Source organism: Pseudophryne corroboree, chromosome 3 (assembly GCF_028390025.1).
Source record: "Pseudophryne corroboree isolate aPseCor3 chromosome 3, aPseCor3.hap2, whole genome shotgun sequence".
NCBI classification, from domain to species: Eukaryota; Metazoa; Chordata; class Amphibia; order Anura; family Myobatrachidae; genus Pseudophryne; species Pseudophryne corroboree.
Genome location: NC_086446.1, coordinates 688,631,576 through 688,655,998, shown reverse-complemented (window position 1 = coordinate 688,655,998; position 24,423 = coordinate 688,631,576). Strand labels below are relative to the sequence as shown.

The 24,423-nt window shown below is 46.6% G+C and overlaps 1 protein-coding gene and 1 long non-coding RNA gene across 2 annotated transcripts in view; one reads left to right on the top strand and one right to left on the bottom strand.

The window, feature by feature from the left end:
• Positions 1–332: 332 nt before the first annotated feature.
• On the bottom strand, positions 333–22,508 carry LOC135056614 (uncharacterized). Its single transcript, XR_010244029.1, has 3 exons — positions 22,077–22,508; positions 17,709–17,868; positions 333–1,106 (listed from the first exon to the last, which is right to left on the bottom strand). It is a non-coding gene; the product is annotated as an uncharacterized LOC135056614 (long non-coding RNA).
• The window catches only part of CFAP46 (cilia and flagella associated protein 46), a 798,890-nt gene continuing 796,605 nt past the window's right edge, over positions 22,139–24,423 (top strand). The window contains exon 1 of the mRNA XM_063962013.1: positions 22,139–22,254. The gene's annotated coding sequence lies outside the window, so the exon portion shown is untranslated. The remainder of the gene's footprint in view (positions 22,255–24,423) is intronic.

The window sequence follows — 24,423 nt, the reverse complement described above, 5'->3', positions numbered from 1 at the left end:
GTATTAATGTCTATTTCCCTATAGATTGTAAACTTATGAGCAGGGCCTTTCTACCTGTATGTCTGTCTGTTATTACCCAGTCTTGTGTTATTACTGTTGTTCCCATTGTAAAGCACAACAGAATATGCTGCGCTATATAAGAAACTGTTAATAAATAAATAAATAAATAAATAAATATTCAATTAATCATTTAAAACATTTACAAAGTGCTGGCATCTATTGGCTTCCCCATGTGCTAAAGTGCAGAGTATCCATCTGGGGCTTAGCGCGCAGGGTTCCTGCAGCAAACTAAATTGGTCAACGCATAATAAATGAAATAGTAGCAGAGAGGATAAGGTAAAGGCCTTTATTTAAACTTCAAATCTTTTAACCTTGGGGAAAGGGGGTGGTGGGACAAATACCAGAGACACATTTTTACATGGTTTCTGCAAACTGCCGTTGTTACATTTAGGGCATGTCCAATATTTCAGAACAATTTATTCAGGAAAGCCAGCAATTATGCCCATATAGGGCCTAATTCAGCTTGAGTTGCAGTTTTGCAAAAATCGCAAAACTACAACTTCTTTCTCTAGCATGCAGGGGGCTGCCCAGCACAGGGCAAGGCCACCCCGCATACCAAGTCCACCCCACCTGCTAAAATGTGAATGCTTCGCTAAACAGCAAAGCGCTTGCATCTTTAGGGTAGCCGCCTGCCTGCGCAGACTAGCCGTGAAGCAGTCGCCGGGACGCCATGTTTTGGGTTGCAGCGGCTGCGAGTGATGTCATGCAGCTGCGCGTCCTGCCCCACACATGGTTCAGACACGTCTCCATTGTCTGAACCGTGCCCCCCCAAACGCAGCGCCGCTGCTCCGCCAGGACTTACATTGCAATCACGTGCGATCGCAATCTAAGTCCTTGCATAATGGCAAAGCGCGTCTGCGCAAATGTGCAGAAATTGTCAATTAGTGATTTCCGCACTTCAGCGATCCAACCTGAATCGGCCCCATAGTCAGTGTCAATGGTCAGCTTTCTGTGATGAACCGGCTGCTGTTCCAAGCTCCAGTAGTGTCGTTTTTTAGCTGCAGCAGTGGCTCTGATGTTTGGAAGTCGGACATCTGCTTCTGGGACTGGAATGCAGAAAATGGATGTTAGAGACTCGGCGCAGTGGAGTGAGCTCAGACTGGCGCAAAAGGACAGGCTTTCTGAGAATACTTAATCAGTAATTGTTAGGTGATCAGACTTCTCACAGACATTTAACCTCTAATAACAAAGGATAAGAAAATGGTACCAGCGCTATGAGTTGTTCATCTAAAACCATGTACAACGATGGATTAATATTAACACAATTTATTAAAAAAATAACACATTCATATATTAATAAAAAGGGGAAATGATGGCACAATAAGTTAAGAAGCTGCTATTTAGGACGATGTCCATATACCGGATCCCGGACTTTTAGTACGCAGGACTGTTTCCCCAATATATAAGCAAACACATAATCAGCTGGTAATACCCAATTGGAAAGGCTCTTATACAGTTCCGGTTATAGTTGTTGTCTTGTTTGTGCAGACTTTACTAGGTGTCCATAAGGTGCTGAAGTGAAAGTCCTTATCTGGATCCATTGAAAATGGTAAGGTGCTGGTCCTGTTTAGCAGTGTAGCTACTCCTCTAACTCCTGTGCCAATCCACACTGCTAATAGTTGGAAAGTGGACACCTGTTACCAGACTTCGCATTGAACCTGACTTGCTTCTGTCTTAAGACAGAGGCAAGTATCCAAGTATTAATATTTGGATACTGTGATGAGATCAGGATAGGGGTGTCCACTCCTGGGGTAGATGGGCATCTACAAACACACAGCAGCCAGGAAAACAGCACACCAGTTCAGCACTGGCTAGATTTATTTTGCAGTACAAATACAAACATAAAAATAAATCCTAGAACGTCTGGGCACTAACTAAACATTATAGATCCCCTTTCTCAAAGTGGTAGGACCTAATGCTCCTGCCACAAACACAGGCATATGCACAGTACTCACAGTCAGCAAATCGCAGTGTCTCATAATAAGCCTGTTTCAAAAGGTAGTGAGACCCTGAGCCAAGCCCTGACAAAGCTTATATCAGCCTCTTACAGGTGCAGGCACTAACTAGCGTGCACTTATTCTGAAAATTTAAAGATCCAAAATGGACTTTATGTGTGGAGCCCTTCCTTACCTCTCACACCCATACCCCCAGGACCCATTATTTGGCTTTTACTAAAAGTCCAAACTCTACTCAAGTATGTTTAACAAAACAGACATTTCCTGGGGCTTTAAATCACACAGGTCAAAAACCTGGCACAAACGTACTGTATCTCCTGTTTGTTACTTTGCTTTTATCACAATACCCATTACCAGACTTTGGATTGCATCTGACCTGCTAATGATGAAATGGAGTACCTGTGCCATATTTCTGATTGGCTTTGTGGTGACTTCATAAGTATATACAAATTAATTGCAAGACACATTTGTTGTCCGCTTGCACTGTTAAATTAGTTTACCAGGCCATCGCCTTTAGTTTCACATATAACATAATTAATTAGTCCAACACTTCTTGGGAGATGCAAACAAAACATCTCTCCCCGGTAGCAGGACAGCCAAGAGTGGCCATGGGCATAGGTAATGAGGGGGCGTCATCATAACCAGGGGAGGTGTGGCCACTCTTCCTCAAAAATATTGTAAAAATAGTTTCCTGGAGCTGTCAAAGCAGCACCGATGGCCACATAGGGAGACATATGTCCCACTTAGCAGCCGACACATGCCCCCTCTGATAAGACCGGGCCAAACAAAATAGTACCTGTGTTTTGTTTTGTGTTTTGTTTTTGGATTCGGTTCCGCGGCCGTGTTTTGGATTCGGACGCGTTTTGGCAAAACCTCACCGAAATTTTTTTGTCGGATTCGGGTGTGTTTTGGATTCGGGTGTTTTTTACGAAAACACCCTAAAAAACAGCTTAAATCATAGAATTTGGGGGTCATTTTGATCCCATAGTATTATTAACCTCAATTACCATAATTTCCACTAATTTCCAGTCTATTCTGAACACCTCAAACCTCACAATATTATTTTTAGTCCTACAATTTGCACCGAGGTCGCTGGATGGCTAAGCTAAGCGACACAAGTGGCCGACACAAACACCTGGCCCATCTAGGAGTGGCACTGCAGTGTCAGGCAGGATGGCACTTCAAAAAAATTGTCCACAAACAGCACATGATGCAAAGAAAAAAAGAGGCGCACCAAGGTCGCTGGATGGCTAAGCTAAGCGACACAAGTGGCCGACACAAACACCTGGCCCATCTAGGAGTGGCACTGCAGTGTCAGGCAGGATGGCACTTAAAAAAAATTGTCCCCAAACAGCACACGATGCAAAGAAAAATGAAAGAAAAAAGAGGTGCAAGATGGAATTGTCCTTGGGCCCTCCCACCCACCCTTATGTTGTATAAACAGGACATGCACACTTTAACGAACCCATCATTTCAGCGACAGGGTCTGCCACACGACTGTGACTGAAATGACTGGTTGGTTTGGGCCCCCACCAAAAAAAGAAGCAATCAATCTCTCCTTGCACAAACTGGCTCTACAGAGGCAAGATGTCCACCTCATCATCATCCTCCGATTCCTCACCCCTTTCACTGTGTACATCCCCCTCCTCACAGATTATTAATTCGTCCCCACTGGAATCCACCATCTCAGGTCCCCGTATACTTTCTGGAGGCAATTGCTGCTGGTGAATGTCTCCACGGAGGAATTGATTATAATTCATTTTGATGAACATCATCTTCTCCACATTTTCTGGAAGTAACCTCGTACGCCGATTGCTGACAAGGTGAGCGGCTGCACTAAACACTCTTTCGGAGTACACACTGGAGGGAGGGCAACTTAGGTAGACTAAAGCCAGTTTGTGCAAGGGCCTCCAAATTGCCTCTTTTTCCTGCCAGTATACGTACGGACTGTCTGATGTGCCTACTTGGATGCGGTCACTCATATAATCCTCCACCATTCTTTCCATGGTGAGAGAATCATATGCAGTGACAGTAGACGACATGTCAGTAATCATTGGCAGGTCCTTCAGTCCGGACCAGATGTCAGCACTCGCTCCAGACTGCCCTGCATCACCGCCAGCGGGTGGGCTCGGAATTCTTAGCCTTTTCCTCGCACCCCCAGTTGCGGGAGAATGTGAAGGAGGAGATGTTGACGGGTCACGTTCCGCTTGACTTGACAATTTTCTCACCAGCAGGTCTTTGAACCTCTGCAGACTTGTGTCTGCCGGAAAGAGAGATACAACGTAGGTTTTAAATCTAGGATCGAGCACGGTGGCCAAAATGTAGTGCTCTGATTTCAACAGATTGACCACCCGTGAATCCTGGTTAAGCGAATTAAGGGCTCCATCCACAAGTCCCACATGCCTAGCGGAATCGCTCTGTTTTAGCTCCTCCTTCAATGTCTCCAGCTTCTTCTGCAAAAGCCTGATGAGGGGAATGACCTGACTCAGGCTGGCAGTGTCTGAACTGACTTCACGTGTGGCAAGTTCAAAGGGTTGCAGAACCTTGCACAACGTTGAAATCATTCTCCACTGCGCTTGAGTCAGGTGCATTCCCCCTCCTTTGCCTATATCGTGGGCAGATGTATAGGCTTGAATGGCCTTTTGCTGCTCCTCCATCCTCTGAAGCATATAGAGGGTTGAATTCCACCTCGTTACCACCTCTTGCTTCAGATGATGGCAGGGCAGGTTCAGGAATGTTTGGTGGTGCTCCAGTCTTCTGTACGCGGTGCCTGAATGCCGAAAGTGGCCCGCAATTCTTCGGGCCACCGACAGCATCTCTTGCACGCCCCTGTCGTTTTTTAAATAATTCTGCACCACCAAATTCAATGTATGTGCAAAACATGGGACGTGCTGGAATTTGCCCAGATGTAATGCACGCACAATATTGCTGGCGTTGTCCGATGTCACAAATCCCCAGGAGAGTCCAATTGGGGTAAGCCATTCTGCGATGATCTTCCTCAGTTGCCGTAAGAGGTTTTCAGCTGTGTGCCTATTCTGGAAAGCGGTGATACAAAGCGTAGCCTGCCTAGGAACGAGTTGGCGTTTGCGAGATGCTGCTACTGGTGCCGCCGCTGCTGTTCTTGCTGCGGGAGGCAATACATCTACCCAGTGGGCTGTCACAGTCATATAGTCCTGAGTCTGCCCTGCTCCACTTGTCCACATGTCCGTGGTTAAGTGGACATTGGGTACAACTGCATTTTTTAGGACACTGGTGAGTCTTTTTCTGAGGTCTGTGTACATTTTCGGTATCGCCTGCCTAGAGAAATGGAACCTAGATGGTATTTGGTACCGGGGACACAGTACCTCAATCAAGTCTATAGTTGCCTCTGAATTAACGATGGATACCGTAACCATGTTTCTCACCGCCCAGGCTGCCAAGGCCTGAGTTATCTGCTTTGCAGCAGGATGACTGCTGTGATATTTCATCTTCCTCGCAAAGGACTGTTGGACAGTCAATTGCTTACTGGAAGTAGTACAAGTGGTCTTCCGACTTCCCCTCTGGGATGACGATCGACTCCCAGCAGCAACAACAGCAGCGCCAGCAGCAGTAGGCGTTACACTCAAGGATGCATCGGAGGAATCCCAGGCAGGAGAGGACTCATCAGACTTGATAATGACATGGCCTGCAGGACTATTGGCTTTCCTGGGTAAGGAGGAAATTGACACTGAGGGAGTTGGTGGTGTGGTTTGCAGGAGCTTGGTTACAAGAGGAAGAGATTTAGTGGTCAGTGGACTGCTTCCGCTGTCACCCAAAGTTTTTGAACTTGTCACTGACTTATGATGAATGCGCTGCAGGTGACGTATAAGGGAGGATGTTCCGAGGTGGTTAACGTCCTTACCCCTACTTATTACAGCTTGACAAAGGCAACACACGGCTTGACACCTGTTGTCCGCATTTGTGTTGAAATAATTCCACACCCAAGAGCTGATTTTTTTTGTATTTTGACCAAGCATGTCAATGGCCATATTCGTCCCACGGACAACAGGTGTCTCCCCGGGTGCCTGACTTAAACAAACCACCTCACCATCAGAATCCTCCTTGTCAATTTCCTCCCCAGCGCCAGCAACACCCATATCCTCATCCTGGTGTACTTCAACAGTGACATCTTCAATTTGACTATCAGGAACTGGACTGCGAGTGCTCCTTCCTGCACTTGCAGGGGGCGTGCAAATGGTGGAAGGCGCAAGCTCTTCCCGTCCAGTGTTGGGAAGGTCAGGCATCGCAACCGACACAATTGGACTCTCCTTGGGGATTTGTGATTTAGAAGAACGCACAGTTCTTTGTTGTGCTTTTGCCAGCTTAAGTCTTTTCATTTTTCTAGCGAGAGGATGAGTGCTTCCATCCTCATTTGAAGCTGAACCACTAGCCATGAACATAGGCCAGGGCCTCAGCCGTTCCTTGACACTCCGTGTCGTAAATGGCATATTGGCAAGTTTACGCTTCTCCTCAGACGATTTTAATTTTGATTTTTGGGTCATTTTACTGAACTTTTGTTTTTTGAATTTTACATGCTCTCTACTATGACATTGGGCATCGGCCTTGGCAGACGACGTTGATGGCATTTCATCGTCTCGGCCATGACTAGTGGCAGCAGCTTCAGCACGAGGTGGAAGTGGATCTTGATCTTTCCCTATTTTAACCTCCACATTTTTGTTCTCCATTTTTTAATGTGTGGAATTATATGCCAGTATCAATAGCAATGGCCTACTACTATATTTACTGCGCACAACTGAAATGCACCACAGGTATGGATGGATAGTATACTTGACGACACAGAGGTAGGTACAGCAGTGGCCTACCGTACTGCTATATATAGTATACTGGTGGTCACTGTGTCAGCAAACTGCAAAACTAAAATGCACCACAGGTATAGAATGTAGATGGATAGTATACTTAATGGATGACGACACAGAGGTAGGTACAGCAGTGGCCTACCGTACTGCTATATATAGTATACTGGTGGTCACTGTGTCAGCAAACTGCAAAACTAAAATGCACCACAGGTATAGAATGTAGATGGATAGTATACTTAATGGATGACGACACAGAGGTAGGTACAGCAGTGGCCTACCGTACTGCTATATATAGTATACTGGTGGTCACTGTGTCAGCAAACTGCAAAACTAAAATGCACCACAGGTATAGAATGTAGATGGATAGTATACTTAATGGATGACGACACAGAGGTAGGTACAGCAGTGGCCTACCGTACTGCTATATATAGTATACTGGTGGTCACTGTGTCAGCAAACTGCAAAACTAAAATGCACCACAGGTATAGAATGTAGATGGATAGTATACTTAATGGATGACGACACAGAGGTAGGTACAGCAGTGGCCTACTGTACTGCTATATATAGTATACTGGTGGTCACTGTGTCAGCAAACTGCAAAACTAAAATGCACCACAGGTATAGAATGTAGATGGATAGTATACTTAATGGATGACGACACAGAGGTAGGTACAGCAGTGGCCTACCGTACTGCTATATATAGTATACTGGTGGTCACTGTGTCAGCAAACTGCAAAACTAAAATGCACCACAGGTATAGAATGTAGATGGATAGTATACTTAATGGATGACGACACAGAGGTAGGTACAGCAGTGGCCTACCGTACTGCTATATATAGTATACTGGTGGTCACTGTGTCAGCAAACTGCAAAACTAAAATGCACCACAGGTATAGAATGTAGATGGATAGTATACTTAATGGATGACGACACAGAGGTAGGTACAGCAGTGGCCTACCGTACTGCTATATATAGTATACTGGTGGTCACTGTGTCAGCAAACTGCAAAACTAAAATGCACCACAGGTATAGAATGTAGATGGATAGTATACTTAATGGATGACGACACAGAGGTAGGTACAGCAGTGGCCTACTGTACTGCTATATATAGTATACTGGTGGTCACTGTGTCAGCAAACTGCAAAACTAAAATGCACCACAGGTATAGAATGTAGATGGATAGTATACTTAATGGATGACGACACAGAGGTAGGTACAGCAGTGCACTCTGCACTGTACTCCTCCTATATAATATTAATTATACTGGTGGTCCCCAGTCCCCACAATAAAGCAGCACACTGAGCACAGATATGGAGTGTTTTTCAGGCAGACAACATATACTGGTGGTCACTGTCAGCAAAACTCTGCACTGTACTCCTGCTATATAAATAATACAGCTGCTCCCCAGGCCCCACAATTAAGCAGTGTGAGCACTCAGCACAGATATATTATGCAGCACACTGAGCACAGATATGGTATGGAGCGTTTTTTTCAGGCAGAGAACGGATAAAAACTGCTAGTCACTTATCAGCAAAACTCTGCACTGTACTCCTCCTAACAGCTGCTCCCCAGTCCTCCCCACAATTAAGCAATAAAGCAATCAACTTCAACAATAAACGAAGAGGACGCCAGCCACGTCCTCTCCCTATCATCTCCAATGCACAAGTGAAAATGGCGGCGACGCGCGGCTGCTTATATAGAATCCGAATCTCGCGAGAATCCGACAGCGGGATGATGACGTTCGGGCGCGCTCGGGTTAGCCGAGCAAGGCGGGAAGGTTCGAACCTGCCTCGGACCCGTGTAAAAAGGGAGAAGTTCGGGGGGGTTCGGTTTCCGAGAAACCGAACCCGCTCATCACTACTTTTAAATAAGTCAGAAAAAGAAATTTTGTTTTACAATTTTCTTTTTGCATTTCATGTTCTAAATAAGTTACATTAACCGTGCAATGTCACCGTAAGGTTGACAGGCTTATAAATAGCTGCATTTTATACAGATTATGCGGTTCGGTGTATTCTATTTATATTACACACTTTTTAATACCTAAACTATATTTTGACAGGTACTCTGCAGAACATTTTGACTGCAAAGATTAATATGGAATGTTGAAAGGGAACAGGTATTGGAAGTAAATGTTCTCTTCCTCTGCATCTGTAATGAAGCTCTACATTATTATGAAGATTTAATTTCAAGCCACAGCTTTATACAAGGGATCATGACCTACAACTATTGCAGATAATAAGAATTTACTTACCGATAATTCTATTTCTCATAGTCCGTAGTGGATGCTGGGGACTCCGAAAGGACCATGGGGAATAGCGGCTCCGCAGGAGACTGGGCACAAAGTAAAAGCTTTAGGACTAGCTGGTGTGCACTGGCTCCTCCCCCTATGACCCTCCTCCAAGCCTCAGTTAGGATACTGTGCCCGGACGAGCGTACACAATAAGGAAGGATTTTGAATCCCGGGTAAGACTCATACCAGCCACACCAATCACACCGTACAACTTGTGATCTGAACCCAGTTAACAGCATGATAACAGAAGGAGCCTCTGAAAAGATGGCTCACAACAATAATAACCCGATTTTTGTAACTATGTACAAGTATTGCAGACAATCCGCACTTGGGATGGGCGCCCAGCATCCACTATGGACTATGAGAAATAGAATTATCGGTAAGTAAATTATTATTTTCTCTAACGTCCTAGTGGATGCTGGGGACTCCGAAAGGACCATGGGGATTATACCAAAGCTCCCAAACGGGCGGGAGAGTGCGGATGACTCTGCAGCACCGAATGAGAGAACTCCAGGTCCTCCTCAGCCAGGGTATCAAATTTGTAGAATTTAGCAAACGTGTTTGCCCCTGACCAAGTAGCAGCTCGGCAAAGTTGTAAAGCCGAGACCCCTCGGGCAGCCGCCCAAGATGAGCCCACTTTCCGTGTGGAATGGGCTTTTACAGATTTTGGCTGTGGCAGGCCTGCCACAGAATGTGCAAGCTGAATTGTACTACAAATCCAACGAGCAATCGTCTGCTTAGAAGCAGGAGCACCCAGTTTGTTGGGTGCATACAGGATAAACAGCGAGTCAGATTTTCTGACTCCAGCCGTCCTGGAAACATATATTTTCAGGGCCCTGACTACGTCCAGCAACTTGGAATCCTCCAAGTCCCTAGTAGCCGCAGGCACCACAATAGGTTGGTTTAAGTGAAATGCTGAAACCACCTTAGGGAGAAATTGAGGACGAGTCCTCAATTCTGCCCTGTCCGTATGAAAAATTAGGTAAGGGCTTTTATAGGATAAAGCCGCCAATTCTGATACACGCCTGGCTGAAGCCAGGGCTAACAGCATTACCACTTTCCATGTGAGATATTTCAAGTCCACAGTGGTGAGTGGTTCAAACCAATGTGATTTTAGGAATCCCAACACTACATTGAGATCCCAAGGTGCCACTGGAGGCACAAAAGGAGGCTGTATATGCAGTACTCCCTTGACAAACGTCTGAACTTCAGGAGCAGAAGCTAGTTCTTTTTGGAAGAATATCGACAGGGCCGAAATTTGAACCTTAATGGACCCTAATTTGAGGCCCATAGACAGTCCTGTTTGCAGGAAATGCAGGAATCGACCCAGTTGAAATTCCTCCGTAGGGGCCTTCCTGGCCTCGCACCACGCAACATATTTACGCCAAATACGGTGATAATGTTGTACGGTTACATCCTTCCTGGCTTTGATCAGGGTAGGGATGACTTCATCCGGAATGCCTTTTTCCTTCAGGATCCGGCGTTCAACCGCCATGCCGTCAAACGCAGCCGCGGTAAGTCTTGGAACAGACATGGTCCCTGCTGGAGCAGGTCCTGTCTTAGAGGTAGAGGCCACGGGTCTTCCGTGAGCATCTCTTGAATTTCCGGGTACCAAGTCCTTCTTGGCCAATCCGGAGCCACGAGTATAGTCTTTACTCCTCTCCTTATTATGATTCTCAGTACTTTTGGTATGAGAGGAAGAGGAGGGAACACATACACTGACCGGTACACCCACGGTGTTACCAGAGCGTCCACAGCTATTGCCTGAGGGTCCCTTGACCTGGAGCAATATCTGTCCAGTTTTTTGTTGAGGCGAGACGCCATCATGTCCACCTTTGGTTTTTCCCAACGGTTTACAATCATGTGGAAGACTTCTGGGTGAAGTCCCCACTCCCCCGGGTGAAGATCGTGCCTGCTGAGGAAGTCTGCTTCCCAGTTGTCCACTCCCGGAATGAACACTGCTGACAGTGCTATCACATGATTTTCCGCCCAGCGAAGAATCCTTGTCACTTCCGTCATTGCCCTCTTGCTTCTTGTGCCGCCCTGTCTGTTTACGTGGGCGACTGCCGTGATGTTGTCCGACTGGATCAATACTGGCTGACCCTGAAGCAGAGGCCTTGCCTGACTTAGGGCATTGTAAATGGCCCTTAGTTCCAGGATATTTATGTGAAGTGACGTTTCCATGCTTGACCACAAGCCCTGGAAATTTTTTCCCTGTGTGACTGCTCCCCAGCCTCTCAGGCTGGCATCCGTGGTCACCAGGACCCAATCCTGAATGCCGAATCTGCGGCCCTCTAGGAGATGAGCACTCTGTAACCACCACAGGAGAGACACCCTTGTCCTTGGAGACAGGGTTATCCGCTGATGCATTTGAAGATGCGATCCGGACCATTTGTCTAGCAGATCCAACTGAAAAGTTCTTGCGTGGAATCTGCCGAATGGAATCGCTTCGTAAGAAGCCACCATCTTTCCCAGGACCCTTGTGCACTGATGCACTGACACCTGGCCTGGTCTTAGGAGTTTCCTGACTAGGTCGGATAACTCCCTGGCTTTCTCTTCCGGGAGAAACACCTTTTCCTGTACTGTGTCCAGAATCATCCCTAGGAACAGCAGACGTGTCGTCGGAATCAGCTGTGATTTTGGAATATTTAGAATCCATCCGTGCTGTCGTAGTACTATTTGAGATAGTGCTACTCCGACCTCTAACTGTTCTCTGGACCGTGCCCTTATCAGGAGATCGTCCAAGTAAGGGATAATTAAGACGCCTTTTCTTCGAAGAAGAATTATCATTTCGGCCATTACCTTGGTAAAGACCCGGGGTGCCGTGGACAATCCAAACGGCAGCGTCTGAAACTGATAGTGACAGTTCTGTACCACAAACCTGAGGTACCCTTGGTGAGAAGGGCAAATTGGGACATGGAGGTAAGCATCCTTGATGTCCAGAGACACCATGTAGTCCCCTTCTTCAAGGTTCGCTATCACTGCTCTGAGTGACTCCATCTTGAACTTGAACCTTTTTATGTAAGTGTTCAAGGCTTTCAGATTTAAAATGGGTCTCACCGAGCCGTCCGGCTTCGGTACCACAAACAGCGTGGAGTAATACCCCTTTCCCTGTTGTAGGAGGGGTACCTTGATTATCACTTGCTGGGAATACAGCTTGTGAATGGCTTCCAATACCGCCTCCCTGTCGGGGGTAGACGTTGGTAAAGCAGACTTCAGGAACCTGCGAGGGGGAGACGTCTCGAATTCCAATTTGTACCCCTGAGATACTACCTGCAGGATCCAGGGGTCCACTTGCGAGTGAGCCCACTGCGCGCTGAAATTCTTGAGACGGGCCCCCACCGTGCCTGAGTCCGCTTGTAAGGCCCCAGCGTCATGCTGAGGACTTGGCAGAAGCGGGGGAGGGCTTCTGGTCGTGGGAAGAAGCTGTCTGTTGCAGTCTTTTTCCCCTTCCTCTGCCCCGGGGCAGATATGAGTGGCCTTTTGCCCGCTTGCCCTTATGGGGACGAAAGGACTGAGCCTGAAAAGGCGGTATCTTTTTCTGCTGCGAGGTGACTTGGGGTAAAAAGGTGGATTTCCCAGCCGTTGCCGTGGCCACCAGGTCCGATAGACCGCCCCCAAATAACTCCTCCCCTTTATACGGCAATACTTCCATATGCCGTTTGGAATCCGCATCCCCTGACCACTGTCGCGTCCATAATCCTCTTCTGGCAGAAATGGACATCGCACTTACTCTTGATGCCAGAGTGCAAATGTCTCTCTGTGCATCTCGCATATATAGGAATGCATCCTTTAAATGCTCTATAGGCAATAATATATTGTCCCTGTCCAGGGTATCAATATTTTCAGTCAGGGAATCCGACCAAGCCACCCCAGCACTGCACATCCAGGCTGAGGCGATTGCTGGTCGCAGTATAACACCAGTATGTGTGTATATACTTTTAAGGATATTTTCCAGCCTCCTATCTGCTGGCTCCTTAAGGGCGGCCGTTTCTGGAGACGGTAACGCCACTTGTTTTGATAAGCGTGTGAGCGCCTTATCCACCCTAGGGGGTGTTTCCCAACGAGCCCTAACCTCTGGTGGGAAGGGATATAGTGCCAATAATTTTTTAGAAATTAGCAGTTTTTTGTCGGGGGTAACCCACGCTTCATCACACACTTCATTCAATTCATCTGATTCAGGAAAAACTACGGGTAGTTTTTTCACACCCCACATAATACCCCTTTTTGTGGTACTTGCAGTATCAGAGATGTGCAAAACCTCCTTCATTGCCGTGATCATGTAACGTGTGGCCCTACTGGAAAATACGTTTGTTTCTTCACCGTCGACACTGGAGTCAGTGTCTGTGTCTGGGTCCGTGTCGACCCACTGAGGTAACGGGCGTTTAATAGCCCCTGACGGTGTTTGAGACGCCTGGACAGGCACTAACTGAGCTGCCGGCTGTCTCATGTCGTCAACAGTTTTCTGTAACGTGCCGACACTGTCACGTAATTCCTTAATTACGGCCATCCATTCAGGTGTCGACTCCCTAGGGGGTGACATCACCATTATAGGCAATTGCTCCGCCTCCACATCATTTTCCTCCTCATACATGTCGACACACACGTACCGACACCCAGCACACACACAGGGAATGCTCTGATAGAGGACAGGACCCACTTAGCCCCTTGGGGAGACAGAGGGAGAGTTTGCCAGCACACACCAGAGCGCTATATATGTATAGGGACAACCTTACAATAAGTGTCTATCCCTTATAGCTGCTTATATCTGTTATTTTGCCAAATAAGTGCCCCCCTCTCTTTTTTACCCTGTTTCTGTAGTTGCAGGATTCAGGGGAGATTCTGGGAGCCTTCCTACCAGCGGAGCTGTGTGGGAAAAATGGCGCTGTGTGCTGAGGAGATAGGCCCCGCCCCCTTCACGGCGGGCTCTTCTCCCGCTTTTTTCTGGAAAACTGGCAGGGGTTAAATACATCCATATAGCCCAGGAGCTATATGTGATGTATTTTTTGCCAAATAAGGTAATTCATTGCTTCCCAGGGCGCCTCCCCCCAGCGTCCTGCACCCTCAGTGACCGAAGTGTGAAGTGTGCTGAGAACAATGGCGCACAGCTGCAGTGCTGTGCGCTACCTTATGAAGACAGGAAAGTCTTCTGCCGCCGATTTATGGACCTCTTCTTGCTTCAGCATCTGTAAGGGGGCCGGCGGCGCGGCTCCGGGACCCATCCATGGCTGGGCCTGTGATCGTCCCTCTGGAGCTAATGTCCAGTAGCCTAAGAAGCCCAATCCACTCTGCACGCAGGTGAGTTCGCTTCTTCTCCCCTTAGTCCCTCGATGCAGTGAGCCTGTTGCCAGCAGGTCTCACTGAAAATAAAAAACCTATTTAAACTTTTACTCTAAGCAGCTCAGGAGAGCCACCTAGATTGCACCCTTCTCGTTCGGGCACAAAATCTTAACTGAGGCTTGGAGGAGGGTCATAGGGGGAGGAGCCAGTGCACACCAGCTAGTCCTAAAGCTTTTACTTTGTGCCCAGTCTCCTGCGGAGCCGCTATTCCCCATGGTCCTTTTGGAGTCCCCAGCATCCACTAGGACGTTAGAGAAATGTTAATTATCTTTGGAGACACGGCTTGAAGATGTGGAAAGTAAAGGAAGATGCATTGTAGTATATGAAGGGTATATCTAATTGTCCAGTAAGTTATATGACTCTTCCACAGTTTTATATCATTGGATTTACCACTGTAAATGAGGCCTAATCAACTGTAGGCAGAACATAAAAGCAGACGGGTAAAAATAAATTGTCCCTAGTGGTGTATAAGTAAAAAATAAACAATATACCTCTGCCTAACAGTACCCAAAACATAGGGCATCCTAGTGACATAGAGGGTGTTTAAAAAAAAGGTGAGTGAAATGTGTATGTGTATCTTATGTGTTACAGTAGATGTTGAGTGACAGCTGGTATGCCACAGTACGCCATCCAAGACCATGCATGGTGTGTGGAACATTATTTCCAAAGTTAAGGGACAGGACGGAATGGCGGGCCTTCCCTGGCATCCGTAACAACTGGGTTCCAGGACAATTTGTTTTGGTGGCCGTGCCTCTCTTGTCAGGTTTGTTGTGGTACCATGTTCTTTCCATTTGAAGATGATGGATTTGATGGTGCTCCAGGGCATCATCAAAGATTTGGACTCTCAACAACTTTGTCCCTGACTTGTTTGGAGAGCTCCTTGGTCTTCATGGTGTGATGACTCTTGCTTAGTGGTGTTGCAGCCTCTGGGGCCTTTCAGAAAAGGTGTGTTTATACTGACAGATCATGTGACACTTAGACTGCACACAGGTGGATTTCATTTCACTAATGATGCGACTTCTGAAGGTAATTGGTTGCACCAAAACTTTTGAGGGGCTTCATAGCAAAGTGGGTGAATACATATGCACATGCCAATTTTCAAATTTTTTTAAATAAAAATTATTATTTATATACAGTTTTCTCATTGCACTTCACCAACTCAGACAATTTTGTGCATATCCATCACATAAAATTCAGATTTAAAAATAAATTAAATTACAGGTTGTAATGTAACAAAATAGGCAAAACGTCAAGGGGGGTGAACACTTTAGCAAGGTACTGTATCTATCATGGCTGGCACTCTGTCCAAAATACTGCGCAATTTCCTGGGTTCCCTTAGTGGGATGACAGGTAGTATAAGCAGAGATACTGTGGCACTCTCGGAACTTACTAATGTAACAACTGTAATATGTAACATGTAATGTGTAACTGGTGATGACCACTAATGTGCAAGTCAACATTTCAGTTTATTCAACTTTAATCATAGTAAGTCCTGAAAGTTGTGTGGCATTTCTGCATATACTATATGTTTGTGTGTTTATATATATATATATATATATATATATATATATATATCCAGAGAAAATACAGGCACTCACCACTTCCTTAATTGATGAAGAAATTTATTACCACTCACAGGTATGTCTCACATAGAGACGGTCAACAGCATGTCAGCAAATTATGTCGACGTTTCGGCTCCATCTGAGCCCATGGGCTGCTGGGTATGTACCTGTTGTGATTTTACCTGTCTTGAAAAAGGCTCAGATGGAGCCGAAACGTCGACATAATTTGCTGACATGCTGTTGACCGTCTCTATGTGAGACATACCTGTGAGTGGTAATAAATTTCTTGGACTTCTTTGGAGCCCCTTATGGAGCACCGCCCATGTTGTGGACTGCAGCAGTGAGTGTGGACTTAATGGATATATATATATATATATATATATATATTAGTGATGAGCGGATTCGGTTTTACTCGGTTTTACTCGGTTCTCAAAACAGAATCTTATTGGCTATCCAAAACATGTGACATCAGTGAGTCAATAAGATTCTGTTTTGAGAACCGAGTAAAACCGAATCCGCTCATCACTAATATTACACAGGTACATCTTGAAAAAGGGGTTAAAATCCCCGAAACGTTGATGTAAAATATGTATTGCTGAATACATCATTTTTTCACCAGTCCCCGAGTGCCGCAGTTTTTCTTTCCTATATATATATATATATATATATATATATATATGTGTGTGTGTATATACAGTGATTGCACTTACACGCTATAGGGCATCTTTTATCCCCAAATTACAATGGAGGATCCATTTTCACAAAGTGATGGTGTTCCAGGGAATGCGCTCTGCAACCAATGCAGCTTGTATGTGACTGTCCCACCATCCTAATACTGAATGTCACAACTGCTGGGAGGTATGTCATGCTGCTGTGAGTGCATACCTCCCAACATGACCCTCTCCAGGAGGGACAGAATGCTCTGCTTCTGGACTTCCTTCTTACTGTATGATTCCCATCATCTGTAGTGAAACACCTTTCTTATCCATTACCTGTTCAACACAGGTGCCGGCAATCATAAATTGAGAGAAAAATCCAGAAGCAGAGCATTGTGTTCCTCCTGGAAACGGTCATGTTGGGAGGTTTGTGAGCGGGGACATCTCGTGTGCTAGACAGGCCCCTAGAGTGGTGCAGCCATGCAACTAAAATGGGTGTGACTTCACTGAAAGGGGCATGCTATTGCAGGAAAAGACTACCTTATACCCCAGTTTTGCAACCTGTACGCCGAGACATTGGCCACCAGAGGGGGGAAAAAAATAATCCTGATTCATGCCCCTATCATTATTTGGCATTTTTCCTCCTTATAGTAATGCCCCTTGCACAATATGCCACACACTGCAATGGCCCTTAGACATTATGCCACACACCATAATGCCCATTACACAATATGCCACACACCGTAATGCCACTGACACATTATGTCACACACCGTAATGCCTGTGACACATTATGCCACATACCGCAATGCCCGTTATAAATGATGCCACACACTGCAATGCCCCAGAGACATTATACCACAATGCCCATGATATAGTATACCACACACCGTAATGCCTGTGACACATTATAACACACACCGCAATGTCCATGATACATTATGCCACACACCGCAATGCCAATTACACATTAAGCCCTACAGTACGTTTTCTAATTACTTTTAAATTACCTGCTCGTTGCCAGGGGTTTCATGCTCTTGGTTCCATACACGGTGCCAGGGGTTTCATGCTCTTGGTTCCATACACGGTGCCAGGGGTTTTCATGCTCAGGGTGTCATGCTCATTGCCAGGGGTTTCATGCGCTGGGTGTTATGCTTGTTGTATGTGTGACTAAGTGAGTGAGAGTCACATGATGTCACACACAAACAGTATGGAGCTCCACGCGGACTGCATATTACACACAGACTGACAAAGAGTGAGAGTCAGTCTGTGTTGTTTAGAAAAATGGTAATCAGTTTGAATTGTATTGGGCGCTCCCCTTTAGACTAAGGGGGTCATTCCGAGTTGATCGCTAGCTGCCGTTGTTTGCAGCACATCGATTAGGCTAAAAATTGGAATTTCTGTGCATGCGTACGGACCGCTATGCGCGCACGCGCGACATACGGGTACAAAGGCCTTTGTGGTTTTGCACAGGTTCTAGCGACGTTTTCATTCGCACTGGCGGGCGCAAGAAGATTGACAGGAAAGGGGCGTTTCTGGGTGTCAACTGACCGGTTTCAGGGAGTGCTAAGAAAAACGCAGGCGTGCCAGGGAAAACGCAGGCGTGGCTGGGCGAACGCTGGGCGGGTGTGTGACGTCAAAAGCCAACCCACCAACGTTAGAATCAACGCACACGAAGAGTAAGTCCAGGGCTGGTCTTGTTTTGCACAAAATTGTTTGCAGTCGCTCTGCTGCACAGGCATTCGCACTTCTGCAAAGCGAAATACACTCCCCGGTGGTCGGCGACAATGCGTTTGCATGGCTGCTAAAAACTGCTAGCGAGCGAACAACTCAGAATGACCACTTAAATCCAAACCAATATTCACAATCGAATATGTGCAAGATAATCAATCAATTAAAGGTACTTGTATACTTCTCTGTATTAATCTTTCATTCAGGCACGTAAAATCCTCTTTGAATTCTTCACAGAAGGGAGTATCTTCTTATCAGGATATCGTTCAATAAAAAACGTAGTAAAAAAGCACATGTGTCACAAATAGGTCTTATTGCTGAATCAAGCAGGTAATTGCACCTGCTTGATTCAGCAATAAGATGTCGAAGTTGGAAAATATTGCAATACACACACCACATGCAAACACCACACAGATGGCATCCATATATGTACTTAGTCTGGCGTGCGTGCAGCATACTCGCAAATTGCGTACAATCGCCTCCCACGGGAGTGCGCGTACGGGCGTGGTATGAGCAATTACAGAAAGATTCTTACTTGCAATGGAAATTAATACAGACACATGCCACATGACCCAGCCTGTGTCGAGTAACTGTTCACATACACACTAATCTAACCAAACATGCACATCCTTCCAAAACAATGTCTTGTTCACTCCAATGTTTGAACAGACCCCCTGGTCTGTGAAGAAAGACAAACACAAACCAAACAAGACATCGTTTGGTGGGGGCCAGAACAATGGGAGACAAATATCCCAATAGATACACACAAGCTTGTGGTTGCAAATTATTAACTACTGGCAGCCTGCAGTCTAGAAAACCTTTGAAAGATAGATATAATAAGCAGGGAAACAAATATATATATATATATATATATATATATAAATAAATATATATATATATATATATATATATATTTGTGTGTATCTTGAGAATGGTTGGTCATTTCATGTGTAGGATCATGTTGCTTGGAAATAGCATGACAGGGTAACCTAATGAACATGGAAATATCTGTCACACATTGCATGTTTCCCAAACTTGGTGCACACATTGCACATAGTATCCCCTTTCCCCTCATGCAACTTTTGCTTATTTGCAAGGCACAAGGGAATTATACACCTTTACAGTATGCAAGGGGACAGTAACTGATCAGAGCATCATGCATGGTATCTACGTGTTCGGATAATTATGAGTAATAATCCGGTGTTGGTTTGGAGAAGATCGCATGTCGTTGCGAATAGTTATTCGCAAAGGCAGATTAAAGGTATATTTGTGTTTATTATGTACTTGGTATACGGTGGGAATCCAGAGCTGACCAGCAGTACACACCCCTGGATCAAGGCATCGCCCATCTCTTCAAACCGACCAATGACCTCTCCTGTACTGTAAACGACCATCCCTCCAACCAATCAGTGGAGAGCATACAACCCCATTGTATTGTATTTTGGGCAAGGGTATATAAACCTTGCACCTGGGCCGGTCACACTCTCTCTCTTTTTAAAGACTCATAGGTCGTCTCGCCAGACGGCTGGGGACCGGATCCGGGTAGCGCGAGCGACAAAGCGTACGTATCATTGGGTGTGACTCTCTCTCTGTGATTGAATTGTATTGTACCATTTATATTTTAACTTATTGTAATCCCCTTTTACAAATATATTATTACTTGTTGCTGCTTTGGACCACAACATACAATCAAATACTGGTGTCGCATTCAGTTTCTGTTGAGCGTTTGTATAGTGTAATTGCCACACCTAGAGCTGCCTCGTGCTCTCAGCGTGTCGGTCTGTGTGTATGCACTGAGTGTAAGCTGCACGGCTATTCCGGCGTGCACAGTACGGGACTGTGTACGCTAACTGGGGACAGAGTACGTAGGTAAAGGATTTATTACAGTGGCCGCAGCGGCTTCAGTTACAGTGTGCAATAGGGGTTAGTGGCTGCTTTCCAAGAAGTCTATCGAACTTCTCAAAGACCTATTTGTGACACATGTACTTTTTTACTACGTTTTTTATTGAACGATATCCTGATAAGAAGATACTTGTATACAAGTACCTTTAATTGATTGATTATCTTGTACATATCCAGTGCCCCATGACAGCCTCCGTGCCGGCTCTAACTCACCAAGCGCGGTAGCGGCGGGCCGACGGCAATGTCTTCCCGGGCGGCCGGCGGGAGTCGCGGGACCGGACTGCGCCACAGCTCACCCTGCCCTGACAGCCTGCCCTGTGCTTGGTCTTTCACTCACCAAGCGCAGCGGCGGCAATGTCTTCCTGGGCGGCGGGAGTCGCTGGACCGGACTGCGCTGCAGCTCACCCTGCCCTGACAGGGTGCCCTGCCCTGCCCTGACCATCTCTCACTTACCAAGAGCGGCAACGGCAGCAATGTCTTCCTGGGTGGCGGGGCCAGATGGCTGGAGTTGCGGGACCCTGCACAAACAGCCTCTATCTGTCCTCTCTTGGTCTCTACACTGTGCCATGTGCCGGGGGCGTACCCACCCTCCCTCATACATATACATAAGCCGCAACTCACCAGAAGCTCCACCCACACCTCAATCTAATTGACTGGCAAATCTATCTTGTCGCTCAAATTCCGGAGTGGCGGCTCCCCCATGCCACGGCAGGGTCTGCGGGGGCAGTATTTATGCCAGTGGCCACACCCCCTGCAGGGGGACCCCCGGGAGGTTACTGTACCGGGGCCCAGGATTTCTCTTGGCAGCCCTGGAAATGAGGATAATGCATACCCTCCAACATTTTACACATAAAAATCGGTACAAATTAGAAAAGGAGGCGTGGAAGTTTGGAGAGCCAAAGAGGGTCATTCCGACCTGATCGCTCGCAGCAGTTTGTCGCAGCGCAGCGATCGGGTCAGAACTGCGCATGCGCCAGCGCTGCAGTGCGCCAGTGCATGGCAGCCGTCGTTGGCTAGCGATCGCCTCTGAGGCAGAGGCGGTTGCTGGGCGGGAGTGGGCTGGATGGCGGCGTTAAGCCGCCGTTTAGGGGTCGCAGTCCGGCCAACGCAGGCGGGCCGGGGAGCGATGGATAGCTCCCGGCCAGCACGCTAAAGCTGCGCTGGTCGGGAGCTACTCTTGAAGTGTAAAGGCATCGCCGCTGTGCGATGTCTTTGCACTTCTGCGGGGGGGGGGGGGGGGGCGGCACTGACATACGGGCAGCACTGACATACGGGGCGGACTAGCCCTGTGCTGGGCGTCCCCCCGTATGTCAGTGTGAATGATCGTAGCTGTGCTAAATTTAGCACAGCTACGATCAACTCGGAATGACTCCCTAAAATCGGTACAGACCATAAAAAAAAGGTACTGTACCTGGTAAAAAGGTACAGCTGGAGGGTATGATAATGCTTACTTAGAGCACTGTAATAATAATAATAAATGCACATACTTAGCATGCTACAAAATGCACACGTTCCCGCAGTACCACTATATAAAATAAGATTAGTAGTAGTCTGTAGAAAATAAACATGCTGCACCGTATATTAATCTACAACACGCAAAGTCATATCGCATTTCAATGCTACTGTTTCAATCGTATTTCAATGCTACTATGGGAGACACTGGAAATAAATTATCTGATACGGGAGACATAGTTATACTTCCCCGGAGAATACACATATGATATTTCAGCCTCACAGACACTAACCCGTGACGATGAAAGCACCGGCTCCTTCTCGTGAAACCTACACACAGCCCACACAGTAGCAAAGCAAACGCGAATGGGGCAGCTGACAACTTTGTACCATTGGAGTTTCCGTAGGCGGCTAGTGTGCGTCCCGTTGCTAGGTTACGTAGTTACCGGGTTTAGTAGCGAGCTGATGGCGGTGAGTACACACACGCATAGTACATACAGCAGGCTGTGTGCATTAAGCTACACCCCAGGCCCACAGTGGCTTCATCACCGCACGGTGTAGGCGTAGGCAGCCTGTGGATTTACTTCCACTACTATTCCTAGCAGGGCACTGTGGCACTTGTAGTTCCACGGCACAGATGAACTGTTACAGCTGTTGCATTAAAAATCCCAGGGCTGTGCTCTCTGATTAATAGATTGGTATCACCATCTGGAGGGCAGCGTGTAGAACTGATACAGTATGTACTATGTAAGATGTCTTATCCCTCAGGTTTTTAATCTGTGAGATTTGTTTTAGATGTGACCCCCCTTATTAGCTGGCCTGCACCACCCTCCCCTATTCAGGTCACATCTCTGCGGGGATCGCTTTGCCTATACGCTCATATAAAATCCTGAATTCAATGGAACATTTGTTCTTTTATTTTGACCATTTATACACTCCCATCCCCATGACCCTGCAACACCTGGCACCCAACGCAAATACAAGGGTGAAAGTTGCAAAATGTATTGTTAGCACCACGCCCTTACAGCATAGGACATACAGGGCCTGGTTCTTAGTCACATGTAGCGCTGAATGCAGATGCATCTAGTGATTTTTTGCATCTTGTGGGTGTGTTGTGAGCGAGCAGTTGGGGCTACTCTACTGAATTGTGGGACTAATTCAGACCTGATTGCAGCAGCAAATATGTTAGCTAATGGGCAAAACCATGTGCACTGTAGGGGGGGGGGGGGGGGGGCAGAGAGAGTTATAGGCCCTACACACTGGGCGATCTGACTGCAAGATATGAACGATCTCATTCATTAATGAACGAGATAATGTTCATATCGTGCAGTGTGGAGGCAACAGTGATGAACGATGCACGGCCCCGCGCTCGTTCATCGCTGGTGCCCCGTCGGCTGTGCATGCAGGCCAATATGGACGATCTCGTCCATATTTGCCTGCACTTCTATGGAGCTGGCTGACGGGGGGAGTGAAGAAACTTCACTCCCCCCGTCACTGCCCCCCCCGCCGCCGGGTCGCCCGTCTGCCATATCCGCCGTCGGGCAGCTCGTCGGCGGATCGTTAAATGTGTAGGGCCCTTTAGATTTAGGTGAGGTGTGTTCAAACTGAAATCTAAATTGCAGTGTAAAGATAAAGCAGCCAGTATCTACTCTGCACAGAGACAATATAACCCACCCAAATCTAACACTCTCTGCACATGTTATAACTACCCCCCCCTACAGTGCACATGGTTTTGTCTAGTAGTTAACAAATTTCCTGCTGCGATCAGGTCTGATTTAGACCCTGTGTGTATGCGTTCAAAACTACAAATTCAGATGGATCTGGTGCTCCTAGGCTATAATGGGGCATGTGTAGTGCTGGCTTGCCTTGCGTATAGAAAAGTGGGGTGGTGCTCTCGCGTAGATGCATATCCATGAGGATTAGTAACTAGTCACATTGGCATTATGTTGCGGTGTCTGAAGTTGTGTTCCATTCAGAATCAGGCACGTAATATGTATGGCATGCTGTACTGAAAAAGAATGTATAAATGACATGCATTGAATGGTGAATACATATTACAGCATTAAGCATGTGTACATTATGCTGTGGTAAAAATTATACTTGTATAGTATGGAGGAAATACTTAAACTGTGCTAAATGGTGGAATATAAGTGCTGTGTACATTAGGCCCAAATATCCATCATATGCATCCCATGGTTTTAATCTAATGAACACTGTACAATCACTTAGGGGGTCATTCCGAGTTGATCGCCCGCTAGCTAGTTTTAGCAGCCGTGCAAACGCTATGCCGCCGCCAACTGGGGAGTGTATTTTAGCTCAGCAGAAGCGCGAACGCATGTGCAGCCGAGCTCTGCAAAAACAGTTTGTGCAGTTTCTGAGTAGCTCTGAACCTACTCAGCTCTTGCGAACACTTCAGCCTATTTGTGTCCGGATTTGATGTCATACACCCGCCCAGCGAACTCCCAGCCACGCCTGCGTTTTTTCAGACACGCCTGTGTTTTTGCAAACACTCCCTGAAAACAGTCAGTTGACACCCAGAAACGCCCCCTTCCTGTCAATCTTCTTGCGGCCGTCAGTGCGACTGAAAACTTCGCTAGAACCTGTGCAAAACAACAAATGCCTTTGTACCCGCATGTCGCG